We start from the raw sequence: 6,000 nt of genomic DNA on the forward strand, positions 1-6,000 counted from the left end.
CAGTAGAATGAGCTCTTTGACATTGGAACAGCCTTCCTGAGCTTTTCTTCGCCAGACTGCCATCGGTCAGGAATGCTACAGCTCCATCCTGCATTGGGCAGGGGATTGGGCTGCGTGACCTCCTAGGAAAGGATTGGTAAAACCCCAGCCCCTTATGTAAATATGAGCAAAGAGCTAAGACCACATGTCTTGACTTTCTGAATAAAGGATCTCCACCACCCCCTCCCAGTGTCATCTTTCAACTTCTCTGTCTCAGGGAGCTGCAAGCCTTCCTTGCAAGTCAGATCCTGTATCCATATTGTTCATGCGTAGGAACAGCTCTGTCCTAATTTTCCCCTTTAAGGCTGGGCTTAGCAGCAACTTGTCTCTTTACGGCCCATTTGCTTTAACTTGACTATTTACCACTCTGTATTTTCAGAGGAAATGGCTGGGCAAACAAAGAGAACCTTAAACACCAGCCCTTTCCATGTAGGCACTCTTGAGATTACTCGTTCTGTTCTAGGTGGCATAAGATTTCCACCCCTTTAGAAATTTTGTGACACAATTCCAGTGTCTTCTTCCACTTTTATTGCAGCAAAGGGAGAAATTGTGTCTGCCAAACTGTCTTGAAACCTCAGCCCAGCCACAAAGGGATAACTTAAGGCAGGGCTGTTCCCAAAGGAACACAAAACGAAGATCATGGCCACTGGTCCCATCACCTCCTGGCAAATAGAAGGGGAAGAAATGGAGGCAGTGAGAGATTTTACTTTCTTGGGCTCCATGATCACTGCAGATGGTGACAGCAGCCATGAAATTAAAAGACGCCCGCTTCTTAGGAGAAAAGCAATGACAAACCTAGACAGCATCTTAAAAAGCAGAGATATCACCTTGCCAACAAAGGTCCGTATAGTAAAAGCTATGGTTTTCCCTGTAGTGATGTATGGAAGTGAGAGCTGGACCATAAAGAAGGCTGATTGCCGAAGAATTGATGCTTTTGAACTCTGGTGCTGGAGGAGACTCTTGAGAGTCCCATGGACTGCAAGAAGATCAAACCTCTCCATTCTGAAGGAAATCAGCCCTGAGTGCTCACTGGAAGGACAGAACCTGAAGCTGAGGCTCCAATACTTTGGCCACTTCATGAGAAGAGAAGACTCCCTGGAAAAGACCCTGATGTTGGGAAAGATTGAGGGCACAAGAAGAAGGGGACGACAGAGGATGAGATGGTTGGACAGTGTTCTCGAAGCCACAAACATGAGTCTGACCAAACTGCGGGAGGCAGTGGAAGACAGGAGTGCCTGGCGTGCTCTGGTCCATGGGGTCACGAAGAGTAGGACACACTAAACGACTAAACAACAACAACATACAACTTGATTTTTGTTGCCTCATTCCAAATTCCCATAAGTGCCTGATAGTCTTTGGGGTGAAGCAATTATTTTCTAGTCCTAGACCATATTGCCTTTAGAGAGAAATGTCTGCACATTTGCTTCAGCTGCATGAGCATTAACATTTCAAGAGCAAAGTTGTTTCCTGCTCATTGAATCCTTGCTGCCTTTAATTTTTCATTTGAAATAGCGCCTTCTCCATATCAGCTGTAAGAAGCCAAAGTAAGGCTGTGCATCATAACACTCAGGCAAGCACAATAAACAGGCAGGATCTGCAACAAAATGCTGTGCTGCACTGCACAGCGCTTCTGTTCAGCATTTCAGCCAGCCAGCCATGCCCTCCTGCAGCATACTCCATTCCCTATTCCCTTCTACCCCCTTGGCCTTTTGTCCCCTGGTCCCCAACAGTCGGTCAGCATTCCATGCCTGCTGGTCCATTTGGATGGTTATCCCCTTCCCCTGCAAAATTGGAGCTCTCCAATCCTTGGGGTTTCCCCCAGCTTGCTCAGAAGCGATCTCTTATGTATGGATGCTGCTGTTTTGGATACATAAGCGATGGCACTCAGGTTTGAACAATGGAAAAAGAGGAGACAATATTTCAAAGCTTTAGAAGGGTGCTGGGCCAATGGTCAGGCAAGATGGGAGTCATAGCTCCTCTGCCCTCCTTTAAAATGTTTACAGCAGCAAAGATATGCTACGTTTGAGGAGTGAATTGTGTGAATTATCATACCATGCAAACCTTTAATACAGAACAGATCTCTGGTCCTCTGGATGTTGCTGAACTCCAGCTCCTGTTATTCCTGGTCATTCCTCCTGCTAATTAAAGCTGATGGGAGTTTGTGTTCATCAGCCCTGCTTTGATGAATATTTAAAAATCATATTTATGCCACCCTTCCTTTAGGTACTTCATAGTAGTTTACAGTGCTTTTTTCAGCTGGAATTCACCAGAATTCAGTTCTGGCACATCTCAAATGGGCACTATTGCCATTCTAAGAGAATGAGAGAGGTGTTCGTTGTGAGTTCAGGCATCTCTTTTTCTAGAAAAATATCACTGGTAGTTCATAAGAAGATACATATTCCCCCATATTTGACTTATCTCTAAGCATCATTAGAGTTAAATTGCAGAATGTTGTCTTCAGTGATTAAATAGGAGCTACTGGTAGAGTGCAGCTAGCAAGAATAATTACAATTTCAAGCTAGTTTACATCAGGGTTCATGTTCTTAAAAACAGAGAAATTCCATTGTTTCATATTTAAATATTTATTGCATTCCTTCTTTATACTCATTACTACCTAGCTTTGAATAAAATACTATGCTGAGATACACCAAGTCATCAGGTCAAAATACATTTAGCAATTTGTACTGCTATTCACCTAGGTCAGGAACGGAAAACATGTGACCCTCCAGATGTTATTGGACTCCATCGAGCCTAGACAGTTATAGCCTTCTCAAAGCAAAAAAAGAGAAAAAAGTATTGTGTTACTGTGTTGGTGAGTTTCTGCATTTTATTACAGAATACAAGTATTCTGGGGTGTATTAGGTGTCAGGGGATGAGTAGTACCTCTGGTGGGGGATACATCCTTCTCCTTCTGGGTCCCCACCCTGCACTCAGCTCTCGCCTGTGGTTCCTAGAAGCTGCCAATATGTGTCAGGGGCCACAAATTGTTTCAACTGACCAGCTAAACCAAGTGATGGTAGCCGATGGGTCTCAAACGTATAGAGAGTTAGGGACTTGCCCTGCAAGCAAAGATTGAGCGGATGAGACCGATCATGGGTACAACAGTCAAGAAGACAGTTTCTGCATGCTCTGTAGAGGAAGTCATGGGCAGATGAGGCTTGTCACCTGGGAAGGAAGCCCATCTAGGAGAAGGAAAACTCTGACCCTAAACCTGTGTTGCCTTGCAGGATATATTTGGGAGAAGACAAGGCAAAGGCGTAAACCCTACACAAATCAGGACTGGAGTCCCTGAGATGGGTGTATGGTGCCTTATGCATCCCCTTCCAGCAATTCCTGCAGCCAAGCTGGTGCCACGCATATTGTTCTGCTTTCCTTTGGACCACATCAGCGAGGCTAAGAAGGGGGTCTTGTCATCTGGGCAGCCCAGGACCTCCATACACACTGCCCAAGCTTGTGCTCTAGGGAGGTCACTTCGGTTCTGCTAACACAGCTGTTTAACTTCACGTCCACAGGGGCATTCCACTGTCTTTCAAGATGTATGAATGCCAACAAGAAATATTCTGTATTTTTCAAAGAGTTTATGTATAACAACAAGGTATTATTATTATTTTTGTATATTTATGGTTCCTGCATACAGTGGTACCCCACGTTACAGACACTTCAGGTTACAAACGCTTCTGGTTACAGACTCCACTGACCCGGAAGTAGTTCCTCGGGTTAAGAACTTTGCTTCAGGATGAGAACAGAAGTTGCACAGCGGTGGCGCAGTGGCAGCGGGAGGCCCATTAGCTAAAGTGGCACCTCAGGTTAAGAATAGTTTCAGGTTAAGAACGGACCTCCGGAACGAATTAGGTTCTTAACCCGAGGTACCGCTATACAATGTCTTTTAGTTCAATTAAGTTGTGGGTTATTTCTCTCTCTTTTTGTTTTAGTTACTGGGCTTGATGTAACACTAAGATGGAACTATTGCATTAAATGTTTACCATCTGCATGAAACATCTATGGCGATCCACCTGTGAATTCTGATCTCATAGCATTCTTAGCATGGAGCAGTCAATGATGTGAAGCAAGCATAACCCACAAATGTTATTGGAGAAGGCAGCCACCTATAGACTAGGTTAGTGATGGGGAACCTGTTCCCCCAGTCGCAATATTGATGGGCTACACCTTCTATCACCCCTGACCATTGGCCATCTTGGCAGGGTCTGATGAGAGACAGGGTCCAACATAAGGGAGGCACATTGGCTCTCTCTGCAGTGCCATGACCTCAGACTCAATGTAACATGTAGTTCTGCCCTTTAGTGAGACTCAAATGTTTGTAACCTTGGATAGCATTTGTTGGCTGATCATCTTCCCTTCTCCGTCACAAAGTCAACAGAATGTTGTGTGCTGAGGTTCTAAAAGTATAAGAAGTGACTCAGAGGAAGGAGCAATTTATGAACTGCGCTTCCTAGGAGCTTTGGAACATGCAGTACTTTCATGGAGTGGACAGGGTGTTCTCTGCAAGAACAGGAGAGCAATCTGCAGGCATCCTGAGGAAGCACCTAAATAAAGACCCTCCAGCTGCCAGCCACCCCACCTTAGCTCTATTAAGCTCATGGAGCATAAAGCAAGCAAGCAAAGGCTTCAGTACTGACCCTCATGGCAAGTAATGGACCTAAGTCATCTCATAGAACAAAGATGGGGAACTTTTGGTCCTCTAGATAGGAACACAGGAAGCTACCTTGTGGTGTTGTGGCTGCAGTTCCCATCCCTGACCACCGTCCACACTGACTGGGGTTGATGGAAATTGGTACTCAACGGGGGGCCACCAGGGGGCGCATTGGAAGATGGCTGACAATAACATCTCTCCGACCCACACGAGGTAATTAAGAGGCTGCTATGGGAAGTATGCAGCCTTCCCGGCCCCCCCAAGGGGATGGGGGGGGACTGCCTTGCCAGCGGTGTCCACAATTCACCCCCGGATTTGAAAGAAGTGGACACTTGGCACAAGCCCTTGTGTGAAGTCGGCTCTTCCTGACACTGTCTCCAATTAGCGCACTGGTTCGCTTTAGCTCGAAATATATAATTGGAAATACATAATTGGAAAGAAGCTAAAGCACATACATCAAGCGAAGATCGGGAGTTAAGACGGCTGAATAATGGATCTCTGGGAGCGGAGCGACGGGCGGGACAAATAAATCAAGTGATGAACCACCATTAAAAGACTGGTATGTCTGGAGTGAAACGGAAAGGGGGTGGAGGAAAAAACTTTTCTTTCTTTTTTGCCTTATGTGAGTATTAATAACCCTCCACCCCAGAGAGAAGAATCGTTGCAATTTATTTATCACAAGCAGGAATTTAAGAACTGTGTGGAGTGAATTATTGTTCAAAGAGAGGATTGGTAAACATCGGAGAACGGAGGAAAGTTTTAGGACGCAGTTTCAAATGGCGTCTCGTTAAGACAGGCTTGCCTAAGAAGGACGGGGGGAGGAGGACCAGGATCATCGGAATGTGAAGGCTTTTCGGAATGTGATCTAGACCTGGCAGAGCCGTCTGAGATATGTTTGGCAAGCCTGGGGAAATCAACGGACAGACTGAGGGAAAGTTCTTTAAGGAGGTGTGGAATGGCATCTGTCCTTATGCGATATGATTTTTGGAGAGTGTAAAACCCACACAGAGGATGTTTGTTTTCAACCCGCTTGTGAAGATTATCAGAGATCGCAAAGAAAGGAATATATGATAACAACAAGAAGATGAGGAAAGTAACAAAGAGACTATCTGGACAGAACTGGATAGAACTGTCTAATTAAAGCAGCAATATAAGTGATGTTTGGACCCCTTTTTGGAGCTTGAAGTATGGGTACCCCCAACAAAAATTTAAAAATTTGGCTGTATAATTTGGAACTAATGTGATTTGGAAATAATGTGATTTGATTGGCCTGTAAATAAAAAATATTTTTTTAAAAAAGGAAATTGGTA

The sequence above is a fragment of the Podarcis raffonei genome, chromosome 4 (genome assembly GCF_027172205.1).
Source record: "Podarcis raffonei isolate rPodRaf1 chromosome 4, rPodRaf1.pri, whole genome shotgun sequence".
Taxonomy (NCBI): domain Eukaryota; kingdom Metazoa; phylum Chordata; class Lepidosauria; order Squamata; family Lacertidae; genus Podarcis; species Podarcis raffonei.